This window comes from Mya arenaria, chromosome 10 (assembly GCF_026914265.1).
Source record: "Mya arenaria isolate MELC-2E11 chromosome 10, ASM2691426v1".
Classification (NCBI taxonomy): domain Eukaryota; kingdom Metazoa; phylum Mollusca; class Bivalvia; order Myida; family Myidae; genus Mya; species Mya arenaria.
In genome coordinates this window covers 33,318,960-33,333,594 of record NC_069131.1, presented here as the reverse complement: position 1 = coordinate 33,333,594, position 14,635 = coordinate 33,318,960, and the positions used below count along the sequence as shown (strand labels likewise).

The window sequence follows — 14,635 nt, the reverse complement described above, 5'->3', positions numbered from 1 at the left end:
TAATTGCAATTGAGTGTTTTGACATTTCTGATAAGATTTTCCTGCTTCCTCTTCTTAATTATTATCAGTTAATTATCTCAGATCATAATCATAAACCTTACTCTTTGAGACTTTGACACTTCTCAATTATCTCAGACTTAATCTAATTGTAAATTTTATTTTTGACAATAATTATTTTTGAGTGACACTTTCTAAAATCTTCGATCATTATCTTTTTATCACTTAATTCTGATTGGTAACTTCTACTCTTTAAGTTAGTAAATAAGTATGTACATTTTTCATTTAAGGAGAAGGAGAAATATATTCATTAGATATACATATAGACTAGGAACTTTGTACTTCTTTTTTTACTAAGGAAATATTTTTGAACTACTTTTTTTTGTGACTATATAATTAATTCACTTACTTTCATAACTTAATATATCACATGGACTATTGAATGTTTCTTGTTAAATAAGTCTTTGGATTTATCTTTGTTAACTATTCAACTCAAATGTGGAATTAATAAAGAACCAACTTTTAAACATCTTAATTGGACTTGAGTTGTTAATCAAAGTGAACCATTAAACGTGATCTGAACTTAAACGGTAACTCGCAGTTGTGCCAGCTAATTCCCCAAATTAATGGCCAATTGCACGTGCCCCTTAGACAGTGTGGCTCGGGCTCGGTGACCACCCCTACTATACCGGAGTGTATATACTGGCCCGTTCCCGACGCTGCACGACTTAACTGGGGTGCACGGTGCCAAATGTATAATTTGGTTTAAATGATGCATCCTTAATATAACACCTCCTTGCTGCTACACCAATAGAAACTTCATGGGATGTTAATAGTAAAAGAACTAGCACTGACGTTCCCATTTTTGTCTGGGTCATTTAAATAATAGAAAACAATTTACAAGATAAACAAATTTGTTTTGACTTCTTTAATGAATTATATAAAAACATTGTACAAAGATATCATGACACTTTTAAACAATAAGTATGGTTGTTAATTAAACAGTATGCTAGCTTTAAAGATTTAGGCAAACCATTGGAATTTTACAGCGGTCTTAAAAGGTGTATTTAAAGCTGCAATCTCACCGATTGATCGTTTTGACTACCGGTACTCTTTTATTGTTTGTCTATAAATGGACAATTTTTTTGCATAAATGTCTAGACCCAATTTTAAGTGATATAAGACTGCTGAAAAAAGATCAGATAGCAGTTTATCATATTTATGTTAAAAAAATGATGTTTTATGGCTAAAAGCATTACGAACAATTTAATGTAAATGAAATTTTCGACACTTTTACATTTCTGATGGGTTCTATTGTGAATTATCTAATATGACTGAATTAAAGGAATGATAACCAAATCAGCAGATTTTGAGACAATTTTGTGTCTTAACTGACAATCTGTAAGAGTGCAGCTTTAAGTGTTGATCTAAAGCTTCATATACACATTGTTATATTGTCAATAACTGTTTAAAAGGTCTCATGTACTAAATAAGATAATAATTTTCATACAATATCTAAAATTGATCAAAATAAATAAAGTACCATTATACCTATTTCTTAAAAGTGCCGTTTCTCATCTGACAATACCATTCAAAGCCATCATTTCAACTATGAATTTATTTTTAACTTTCAACTTTTCTATAGCATATGCAACAAAATACACCAAAAATACAAGCCATGAACAATATGATTGTTCAACTTGCATTATCTTTGGCCTTTTGAAACGACCATTTTCCAGTTTTGTCTATTTGTAAGTTATGCCCTGAGGAATAAAGTATGACTGTATGAAAATAAAAAGCAATAAAAACACTAAAAATATGCACCAACCCCTGTAATTTCTAATACAGTAGTAAAATCAAGAAATTAAACATTTAGAGCTGCACTCCCACAGATATACCGTTTTCACAACTTTTTTTATTTTTGAATGAGCAATGTTTTGCGTAATTATCTGCAAACCAATGATAAAAGATAGCTGACAAAAGATCAGATCACAGATTTCATATTTCCGTTCAAAAATTAATGTTACTAACGGTTTAAGAAAAGTGCATAAAACATCAATGTTTTAACTTAAATAGAAAAATCTGCCATTTAATTTTTCGCAAAAATTGGATGGTTCCAATCCAAGACATAAAATGAGAAAAGTTGTCAAAACGTCCAAAATGTGAGAGTGCAGCTTTAACGTTTGAAAGTAACTCTGTTTGCCTCGTGCCCCTAAACAGGGTTTAATTATATTATATGCCCAGTGGGTTTGTCCCTGTATATTTGATTGTATGATTGCAGTAATGGATACTGGTCTAATTATCTTCTGACAATTTTTCACCAATTTTAAAGAAACAGAAAACACATATTAAGCTCATATAACGCTGTACAATTTTATCTCATTCATTAGGATGAGAAAAATTCCCTAAAAATATTAATTGTGGAAACATATCTCATTTAAATACATACAGGAAATGGCGACATCATTTACCCTTTAGTATGAAAAATGCAGTTTCCTGATATTTGAATAGCTGTTCTTTATTTAAGCATCTCAATTCATTCAACATACACATAGTATGTATCAAGTTTCAAAGGAAACCAAATCATCGTAACGATGGTTTTCAAAGCAAATATTCACACTCTTGACAAACTTCTTTTCCTAGTTTCAACTTTTGAGACTTTTTGATGAGCCTGCACCTTCCCCCTCTTATGCTGTGGCTTCAAGCAATAAAGCTACCAGCTCAAGTTGCACAACTGGTGAACAAGACTGCTGATAGTCGACAAACTGCACACCTGATGCCATGATAAATCATGTCCATCGACTTCCAGAATGAAGAAATGACGCAGCACAGAATTGGTTTCAATTGGACCTCTCTGTACTTTCTCCCCCTTGTTGTAGTCAAAGACTATATCTAAGTGTGCAGTGCGGGATCTTGGGAAGCTTTCTGCTCCTCTGATGAAGTAAGTTTGGCAGAGTGTGAAACTCCTGTCTACTCATATGCCTGGACACATGTGATCTATGTCTTCTTGTGTGTGCCCAACCATCACCTGAAATTTTTTTAGAGGGAGTTAGTGCTTGATTACAAGTCAGTGTGACAAAACAAGGTCTTTCATTTATGCCACCAAGAACTAGTATTCCAAGTTTCATAACTCGTATGTTAACTCAAAGCAATTGAGCAGAAACTGTTTGGTAATTAATTTTAAGTCACTGCTTCCACTTATACTATCAGTAATATTGAACGTGAACCGACTGACCCAAATGCTATTCTAAATAATTTTTATGTGCAGAAACCTTAATCCTATTGACACAAAAGTAATCCAATAGTATGTCTTCACAAAACATTCTACAACAATATTTTGTCAATTTAACTCAAAGATTGATTATTGTTTTTTTGTCAGACAAACACAGAGATGGCCCTATATCGCTCACCTAATTTGAGAAAGGATTCTAACTTAGTTATTGTTTGGACACTAACTGGACACTTTTGGTCTGACTTTATAATGCTGCTGGTGAAAATATTAAAAGTCCCTAAATAATGGGCTTACAAAAACATGAAATAAAATGTATTTGTTTAAAAATTACAAAGGGCCATAACTCTTACAATATTTAAGTTTGTATTGAGCAGAATAAAAGGCTTTGCCTAAAATACAAACTTAAAACTATATTTACAAGTAAAACAAAACAAGAGCACCGCGAAACGGAGCATTATACGCCCGAAGAAGATTCGGCTCGAGGACTTTTAATGTAGTGATGTTTTGTATAAAGTTATTTGAAAATCGCTTTATTAGTTACCAAGTTATGGCCCGGACACGGAATTGCTAACGGACGAGTAACAAAGATGTGGCCCGGACACAGAATTGCTAACGCCCCCCCCATGGTGATTCTAGTCTTTGAGGTATGGACCTGGAAATTGCGCGCGACACACCCTTTTAATGGAGTGATGATTTGTATAAAGTTATTTGAAAATTGCTTTATTAGTTACCAAGTTAAGGCCCGGACACGGAATTGCTAACGGACGGACAGACGGACGGACAGACAGACAGACGGACAGACGATGGAGGCCATAACATAATACGACCCTTCGGGCGTATAAAAATCTACAAATATGTTTTTTGTATCTGGTTTTTGAGAGAGAATGATCGGAAGAAAACATCACACATTCACAATCATATTAAAAAATAATTTAGTTTTTTTTTTAAATTATATTCTATTTCAAAAACACTGCAAAAGACGAGACACTTACGTTTCAATTTCTTGATTTAATACATTGATGATTATCAATTCTTATGAAGCGAGATGGGTCTTACACTCTGACCAGTGCAACATGCATGTTCTTAGTTGCTCAGTTATTACCTTTCTTAAAATTCTTCTTTTGTTGTATTTTCCATCGGAATGTATAGCACCTCTGTGTTTCTGTTTGTCTCCTGAAATAGTAAAAGTTTATTAATAATAATCACAATAATAATAATCAGTGACTTTTACTGAAATTATTTTCACCGATTGTGCCTTGCACATTGGGGAACAAAGTTGACTTCTGAGGAGAAGATTTTTCCATATAGACATACAACAAAAAGTAGCTCCGCACCCTGGAGCAATGATTTTTATGAATCAATATCCGGTGAAGAAAATTCATACAGGGTATTGAAACATTTTTTTTCTTCAAATGAAGACTTTTAAAAAAGATAACTTAACTAGCTCTTCATCATATTAAATAAAAATTAGCAGTCTATGCCGCACACGGAGCCCCGCATTTGATCTTTTACCATAGTTTGATTGAGAGTTAAGTTTCACATCGACAAGTCTTTACAGGTCTATTAAAGCTGCACTCTCACAGATTGAACGTTTTGAAAAAGGTTATAATTTTTATCTTGGAATGAACCAATGTATGCAAAATGCATGGAAACCTGTGATATAAGACGGCTGACAAAAAATGTCTTTGAATTCCCGTCAAACATGTCCGAACCAAATTCAAACTTTGGATAATCACTGTGATTCACGATGAAATTCAGCACTTCTTGCCCAGTATATATACGTTTACTTTAAGCGGAAGGCAAATTAAAACAAACACATTTGTCCGAAAATTAATCAAGCTTTAAATGGTAGTAGAATTGTCATTTGTTCATGTAATTTTCAAGAATCAGGAAAGGAAATAAATGTTCTCATGTTGCCAATTTAGTCTCGATTATCTAGACGCTTGTATCCAGATCTATATCGTTCATTGACTCTAATTAGAGCGGCTTCATGATTGAGACTAGCCGGTTCTTTGATAATTGTTACGATCGAACAGTGGTTGAAAATGTAAAGTGAGACCAGTTTTTTACCTGTTATTGAACAAACTATTATGTTGGCAGGACTGTCCTCCTCAGCAATGCAAAGAACAGCAATGACTGGCTGGCACTCTGTAAAATGGCGATTAAAACATTATGTCCAATTAAAACTGTCCCATTCTAAACAATCCATCAGCAATATATATAAATGAGCTGCGCCATGTGGAAATGTGTCTTGGGAAGTTGACATCATTCCATGTAATGATGTCATAAAGATGAGCAGAAGACATTACTTACTATGCAGTAAAAGTTCTTACTTTAACAGTAAAGATATCTTTTTTTGAGGAAATTAATCAAAGTGAGCTCTTTTATGTCATGTTTCTACAGTACCGTAGGTCTTGTACACATCTATGTTACATATATAAATAATAAACAGGAATAAAATGAGGAGTTGTGTACACACTAATTCCTCCTTATGTACTGTGTAACTCAAGAAAAAACAATTCATAATTCTAGTAAAAACAATCCATAATTCTAGTAAATCTCTAGAATTCCCTTACTTTTCTCGCTGTACAAAAATGAATGAGGAGTTGCAAACAAGCAGGGCCATAAAACTTTTGCCATTTAAACTGTACCACAACAGCAATTTAAAGACAGTGATACTCATTGATGGAATAGGCACTTAGACAGCTACATTTTCTGAGAAATGGAGATCAGACTAAATTCTCCAGAGATAATTTATAGCTTTATTTGAAATAAAGAACATGTTACAGTGTTTATGTTAAACTTGTTACTTATCCCTGATAACACAATCATTACCTTCAAAATGGTGATAAAATAAAAACAAATATACCTTATTAAACACTGTTTACTATCACATCTGTACCCCCCCCCCCTCCCCCCTTCTTACATACCTAAGCGGCTCTTACCAAAGTAAAGAATGAAAGGTCCATAAGGCCAATTATAAACCATGAACCATGAGAATCCTGTTTACTAATTTGATTTTAAATCACCCAAAAGGCTTTCTACACATAATGGTTCCTTAATTTAAATCTAGCCTCCAAAGTTGTGATTTCATTGAAAGACTTGAGATACCTTATTTAAAAAAATGACGAAAGGAAAGCTTAAACGCAGAAGTCTGGACGGGTATACGAGCCTGGAAATAAATACACAAAAGCTCACCATGCTGCTAAGGATTCTTATATAATTCCCGGCCCAAGCTCAGCTGGAGATGTTGATTCCACACGGCTGGATAACCGGCCCAGTGCACCCAAGCTTGGCAGTATCTGCAAGAGGAGGGTGTATATTTGGGAAAACGCATTTATAATCAATTTGCGAAAGTTCTTATCCGCCATAAGTAGTGAACATGTATGTGGCTTATAGATTATCTGAAATGAAGTTTAATAAAGGAGACAAGGTTCGGTCTGGGATCTAAACCTGGATTTTGATGCTGAAATTGTAAGTTTTGTTCAAATGAAGTATAAACTTAAAGTGAGTACAGAGATATCTTGAAGCCCAGATTTATCACTTACCTGATGTTTGTAGGGCTACAATTTGCTGTAAACTGCAGGAACTGTCCCCATGAGCCTTTTGTCTGTTAGGGGAATGGTGGCTTAGGTGATTGGTGGTACCACTCTGCATTTCTTATCCACACACAACACAGTGTATCTGAAAATGACAGAGAATGGCCATGCACTTATGAAAGCTATGCTAGAAATACGCCGTTATGAGTGTATCAGATGACATTTCCACACAGAAATTGTGGGGCCACCAATACAGCAGTACTGACATCAATGACGAAAACATATATATCTGTCATGGAGCTGTGCTGGTTCTGTGGCGTCAAAACCACTGCAACTTGGCAATTCACTAGAAACATCTTTTCAGAAAAAAGAAACAACCAATACTGGGTAGCCTTTGTCACCCAGTGAACACCCAGAGCATCTTGTTACTTTGAGCATCTATTTACTTAGAAGTACAATGTAGCGTCATTAAGATCTCAAATTAACAAAAAAGTGTATCCGAAAGCTTTAAATACTGAACGAAGTGTAACTTTGAGGCGGGCTGCGAGCAAATACTTTCAAGGGCAGAAATCTCCCAGAAGTTTGAAAAAGATTATGCAAAGCTCTGGCTTGATGATTTTGGCCCAATTTCAAATTGTTACTCAGTAACACGACGGCGTAAATTTAATCAAACATCAATATAGTTACACAGGAAAATAAGAAATAGCTTTAAACTCTCTCACATTCATGGCAGAGTGTCTGGTGACGGTTAAACATTCAGCCTGGTGGCTGGGGTAACATATCTAAAGCCCTAAATGGATGATCTGATCCCAGCCAACAGATCAGCGAAACATGAATTGTATTGCGTGTCCAGGGGGGGGGGGGGGTCCCAAGGATATCTTGAATAATGTTTTATGATTGATTAGATAGTATATTTATAAAATATGAGATGTGAATATGTTTCTATCATGTATGAATTAGAACACTTTAGATTAGTACTTCACAACACATGCGACCACTTCGCACTTGTAGTGTTTTTTCACGAATATCGGAAATTGTGTAGTGTTCCTCAATGTTCTAGCTAAAGTCGTATAATTAATTTCAAGAAACAATACACTCGTGATTTAAAATATTTGAATACAACACAAGTGTTTTCAACATTGGACCATTTTCAATCCAATATTCATTATTATTCTTTGTCGAACTGAATGATATTACTGGCCAAATAATTTAACGTGTAGTCCATTGAAAAAAATCCCTTCTCTCTAGCACGAGTACGGTGGTTTTTTTTTTCGAACACTGTCACAGTACCGCTACATCAACATTTACAAATGTAAATAATGTTTTGTTATCATGTAGGTTGCCCGACTTTTTCTGGCAAATATAACCATTTGACCTTAAAATCTAAATAATATCTTGTTCAACTAGTTCTTGCATGAATAACATTATATATTGTTGAAAATATCTAGACGAATTCGAAAGTAACAGGCATAATAATGTAAATTAATTTCTTCACAATCGTTGTACAATGAATTCATATTAATCTAAGTATATCATATATAGTTGGGTCATAATGCTAAAAATTATTGGAAATGGCCGCAATGTAAATTGCTCATGTGTTTTAATGTTTCTTAAATGAATATGTCGCATTCCTATACCTCAAGGTCAAGTCAATGACATTTAAAGGTCATAGTACAAAAATGACATTTTCTCTAAAAGTTTGTAGTTGTAGCATTTGATGCTAATGCAAATTCATTTATATTCAATATGTGATGACATAATCATAAACGGAATATTTCTTTACAACATTTCTTTAATTGTTAAAGATGCACTCTTACTCCCAAGTCAGATTTAACACAATAAATTCAGTAGCCGCCTTGCGTTTTTGTTAACAAAGCCGGCTGACACACAGTTCATTCTCAGTTTGCATGTTGTGTACTGAAAAGTTCCAGCTTTCCATGACACTCGCAATAAACCTATCCATGAATTAAAACAAATTAACAAATAACTACCAGGTAATTATGGAAATATAAATGTCATTTTTTACTTAAATTATTGATAAATATAACTTATATTGCAGTCAAACTGGATAAAATATCAGGAAAATGTGTCCTGTTCCAAAAAGTGTGTTTTGAAGTTGCAGACAATAGTCCAAAGACCAAGAATTTAAGTGTTCAGACAAGGGCAGGCAAATCTTAAAAAAAAATCAAAATTTTAAAACTTAAATAAAACTAAAATTATACAAACCTTATATAAATCATGTGTTAACTTGAAAATACATACAAGAATACAATGTACACATAATCAAATGCTACCTCAGAGAATCATTTTTTTCAAGAACTACTTAAAGGGGTACTGCAACCCGCAAGCCTTTCGTTGTGGGCCGACACCTTTAAACCTCTTTCCCGCACATTAATTAAACACGTCTTATGTTTTGTCAGTGCCGGTTTTGATGACCAGTATAAATCCAAAAGCAGTTTTTCTGCCAAAATTTACCCAAATGATTTGGATGAATGCTTAACAAGAAAGTGCAGTGTACACAATCAAATAAAGTATTTAGTGTTCCAGCAATAATGAGCAATCTGAAATCTGACCCCTTACATTCCTTAAATATTCACAAAGTGTTAAGTTCTTGTGTTTGTTATCTTTTTATGATTCAAATGGTAAAAAAATGGTGCAAATGTGAGAAGCCCTGAAGAAGAAAACTGATATTTTAATAGAAATAGTGATGAAATCACTGACATTATGTTTACTTAGCAACTAAAGCAACAGATCAACCAGACCTACCAGTATGCTAATCTATATTTAACTGCTAAATTTTAAAAACCCAAAACATACAGATAAGATATGTGGCGCAGTTGTTTACATTGTGTGATTTAAATGCATATATTTTTGTTGGTGATTAGTTTAAATCCAACTGAAGCAATCTCTTTATCAATATAAACCTTAGTTCATCCAACAAATTAAATATTTGAATGTTAGAGGATTTGTTTTCAGAAGATCAGCAATAATGTTTTTTCTTTAATTGTCTCAATGAAAAAAATAATGTTCAAGTTTATAGGCGCTGTTTTATCTGAGAATTTCCCTGGGTGTGAACCGCTTACTGTGTCCAAGTTATCCAAGCTGGATCTAAGACATTACTACAATATGGGCAATTTGCTCTGCCATTTTTATAGATAATACCCGGTAGTGTATTCCAAAGGTATTCTTTTGGTACATTGAACTCACAACACTATTTGAACTCCTGACGTCCAGCACCGCTGTCAGATTATCTAATCAAACCACTATGCCATTGCATGCTCTTTACTGAACAAAAGATAAATGAATACTCACAATTTTGAACAGTATTTTTTTGGTCACAGATAGCAACCTTTTAATCCCACTTAAACCTGTCTTCCCTATTTGGCAAACAGAGAATTTTTAGAAAATTTGTTATCTGATGATCCTGTAAATTTTGTGTGGATTGACGAAATACTGTTCGAATTTAGCAAATCAAAACTAACATTTTGGGTTTATTCAGTGTAGACCCTAAAATATCAATTTTGATTTATTAGTATGTAGGTTTGTTTAAAAGCTCAGTACAGTTTACTTTACTTGTTAAGTTATCCAATTTCTGTAAAAAAATATTACTAAACTTGACTATAAAATACTGTAGGGGGGCGTGTCGTAAAGTTAAGAAAAAATCCAAATAATGCAACAGTCAATTGCAGCATGGGCCCCCAAGGTCCTGCTAATAGCGGGGACTTTGACTTTCGGTCCAGCCAATCCCAGGTAAAATTCCCGCTCTGCACAGACAAACAGCTGGTAAAAGCCCTGTCAAATGAATTATGATCATTTCGTAACCGCTCATTGTTGGTCATTTCGTAACCATTGTGTTAGTCAATTCGTAACCGTTAAGAAATCGAATGGTCATATCTTAACCGTTGACTCCTATAATTATGAGGAATTAATTATAATAAATACCATTTGAATTTACAAAATAAGTTTACTGTAAGTATAAAACATAAAAATAACAACATAAACAAAGTTAAATCTAGTAGTTGTATTCCTTCTTTATTCCTAATAGTGTAGTGCGATTTGCCAATAAACTCTGAAACTATGACAAATAGAAACATTCACACTAGCTATTTTTTATGTTGCGAAGGAAATATTATAAGCAGGCTGAATATTAAATGTAATAATTTTTTAATTCATAGATGTTCTACCATTGAGAGGAATTGTGACCTTAAGCCAATATTTTTTAAATATATAGACCATATTACTTTAGAATTTCTTTTTTATTAAATTGCATAGAAGTATTGTAAAATGTAGTGAGTTTGCCGAATGAGATTATGCGCTTTTTATATGCTTATTGTATTAAAAATGTGCCGATATGTTTAATTTTGTATCTTGTTATTGGAAATTAATACCATAAGGCCAAATAAAAAATAGGTGTGTTTCAGGTAACACTGCTAAAAAAAATAGGGTAGGTAGGTCGGAATATTTTTTTTTTTTTTTTTTTTGATATATTGATTTCAGTAACTGTTGACTCAGAAAGTAACAAAAATAAAAGTCATCAATTTTCAGGTTTATCAGTAGTTTTTAAACATGTTACATGCTTCAAGGGAAACATTCTTTATTTGTCTGGTTAAATACTTTTGACAATGGTGGTTGGATTTTAACTAAGTTATGGTACACCACTCTGCTATTATTTGAGACTTTCCAGGAACGGTTTTACTTTTCTTTATGCACCCGTTGGCTTTCAATCACCCTCTGTAGAATACTAACCTCCCTGAAACATAATTACATGAAGAGTGGGACAGCAAATTTACCATATAAGCCATTAGCCAAGGAAACCTCAATGCTGTCAAGAGGACCTGGGGGTTCAGGTTTGAAGAACAAGTAACATGCAGGTTTTATTGCCAAAATTGCACACTTAAGTCTGACATATCAATCCGAAAGTCAGTATCTGACACATTTGTATCTGACAAGAAAATATAGTTCAAGAATTGAAACATACCTGCCACACAAGCACAAACGTAATTCACCTTAAGAGTTCGGACATTCTATAAATTCCGACATCCATTATTATTTTCAAAAATAATTTATTTTAGGTACCTAATTTTCGGACACCCAAAGGACATCGACTGAACTTTTACAGTTACTAAGTCTCACAGACAAAAATTATTGATCTTTATCGTTACAATGCCTGGCTAGATTACCTAACCGTATACATCACTGTGATAAGTTAGTTGGTTACTACCCATCCTAAACGATTTATTGCCTGGTGAAAAGGATGTGTGATATATTCAATGGAGGATTAAAGAAACAACAAGGGCAATGCAGAGATTAAAACACAGACATGACATGTTTGTAAAACGATCCGCCAATTAACTTTGAAACTTGTATCACACTTTTAATATAGACTTTATGAAGCAATAATCGTACAGTAATACTCATTGAAACATCAATCATGCCAAGAAATACCAGCCAATTTTTCCACTTTTCATTTCTACACAAGAGCCAATTTCAGCTACACATTAACCCCTAATTGACCGAGAATCTGACCATGTGTTTAATCATGTTTTCATATCTAGGGAGTTGCTGTAGTTTGGGTCAAGATTTGGAAGAATGTATTTAATTTTGCCCAGAAAGACGTGAAGAAGTATCAAGTGTTAACTACAATTAATTAAAATTACAGAGTACTTAATTTAGTAAAAGTTATTATTTACTTATTCTTAAACAAAAATATGATGTTTTTAATGAGTAACATTATCGTTTTAGACATACATGTGTATGACAGATGTTAATGAAAATGGTATGCTTAACCAACCGTTTTATTTGGAATGAAAATGTAACCTATATTACATTATATAGGAATCTGGCCGTCTCGTAGGTCGAATTATATTTAAGGGTATGCTTTACTAAGCGTATGGATATTGATTTTAAAATGTCAGATTTATTGGGTTCACATTTTTTAACAAAAACACACACTCTTATTGTTCATTTTTAAAGCTTTGTTGTTTTTATTTCACTGTAAAAAAAATTGAGTTCGTAAGTATACGTATACACCATGGAAAATGGGAAATACAAACGAAACTTGAAAAAATATATCACATTGGCAAAACTGAATCTCCGAATGTTAATTTTACTTCAATTTTGTTCATATTATCATGAACACATGAGGCGGTTAAAATGCATTTTCGTATAACTGATTGGGATTTGTTTTTGCAATGTTTCAATCTAAAAAATTGCTTAGTTTTGTGTTCATCTGGCATTGTCTTCATACCGTGACCTGTGAAAGAACATGTTTTGACCGACATAAACTCACAACAATGGTCGCTGTCCTTGAGTGACTCCTTTTCTGTAAAATATTGACCCACCCCCACCCCAAATAATAACATGACTCAGAACGTTACTGTAAATAGGTATTTAACCCAACCGAACAGAACCGACTATGTTGGTCATTTAATATGTGTGCTCTTAAGTCTTAGTAATACAGGTGGTAATGCTGCAGCTATTGTTGTTGATACTGCCACTACTGCTTCTGCTATTGCCAATGTCAACACCACCGCCACAACACCACTGTCAGCACCACCACAACCACCACCACCACCACCACCACCACCACCGATGATGATGATGATGATGATGATAATGATGATGATAATGATGATGATGATACCCCTAAACTACTGCCGCTCCTGCTGAATTGTTGTTGTTGTTGTTGCCACTTCTACAACAACAGCTACTACTATTCCTTCTACTAACTATCATATAAATTCTACTGATGCTGCTAATCTTGCGTTAATCAATTATATGTTGCTGTGAATGAAGGAACTAAGCTTTTTGTATCAATGCGAAGACCCTTTATTTATCTATTTATAATGAGCGCAAAGTACAATGAACCCTTAAAGGGACTGTACACCAGATTCGCACCAAAAAAGTTTTCTTCTGTAACGAATCTCAGGACAATTATCTAATGGACTGTGTTACGCTTTATCATAATTGTAAAAAAAAAAGTACCAAAATGTAAAAAAAAATGTGTCGGAGACCGGGTTCTTCAGTTAGTAAGTTTCAATGCAGTGTACACATCGATGCCAAGTTTATGTCAGTTTTCGAAAATTTTCTCTTTTTTTCCGCTATTTTATCATACGGAGTATAGCCCCTTTAAGCAGATTTTCGACATCCACAGATAAACAACTCCCCGGTATCATTCTATTAAATATACATGAGTCATAACATTTTGAGCCGGAAGTTGATAAGTTTGACTGGGGTTTGTGATTCTATTTGTTTCAAAAAACTTCCTCACGCCGGCCAAATCCTAAGAGCCTCTTATAGAACAATACCGTACTCAAGTTGTTAAATTAAACGACTTGATTACGGTATTGTTCTATAAGAGGCTATTAGGATTTGGCCGGCGTGAGGAAAATATTTAGCTGTCGGGGAACTAAGAAATATAGTTAGTACATTTGTACTTGATGTTTTCAATCTTTAAACATAATTAAACATAATAACAAGAGTGTGGTTTAGATAGTTAAATATTGTTATCAAGGAGATTGTTCATAAACAATATCAAAGATGTAATGCTTAGCTTAGTTAATTAATAATTATACTTTTTATAGTTAAGAAAATCATGTCAATACTTGATAATAAACTATTATTGAATTTTTATTTTTATTTTTGACAAGTGTCGTTATCAACAAAATGAGATGAAGCGTTAAATCTAAGAACCATGCACTATAGAAAGATTTTTCTGAAAAATGACCAAAATTATTGCTCCCCTGAATTTCATGCTGGTCGTAATGGCCATTAAATGAAATGAATTAGCTGTAACAGCAGATAACTGATAAAAATTTCATGGAGAACCAAGTCAGTCCTTTAACCCTTAGCACAAAACCACTGAATG

The 14,635-nt window shown here is 33.6% G+C and overlaps 1 long non-coding RNA gene across 1 annotated transcript; it reads right to left on the bottom strand.

Moving 5' to 3' along the window:
• Positions 1 to 1,981: 1,981 nt before the first annotated feature.
• Positions 1,982 to 6,526, bottom strand: LOC128204080 (uncharacterized). The gene is made up of 4 exons (XR_008256088.1): positions 6,428 to 6,526; positions 5,300 to 5,377; positions 4,332 to 4,402; positions 1,982 to 3,025 (listed from the first exon to the last, which is right to left on the bottom strand). It is a non-coding gene; the product is annotated as an uncharacterized LOC128204080 (long non-coding RNA).
• Positions 6,527 to 14,635: the final 8,109 nt, after the last annotated feature.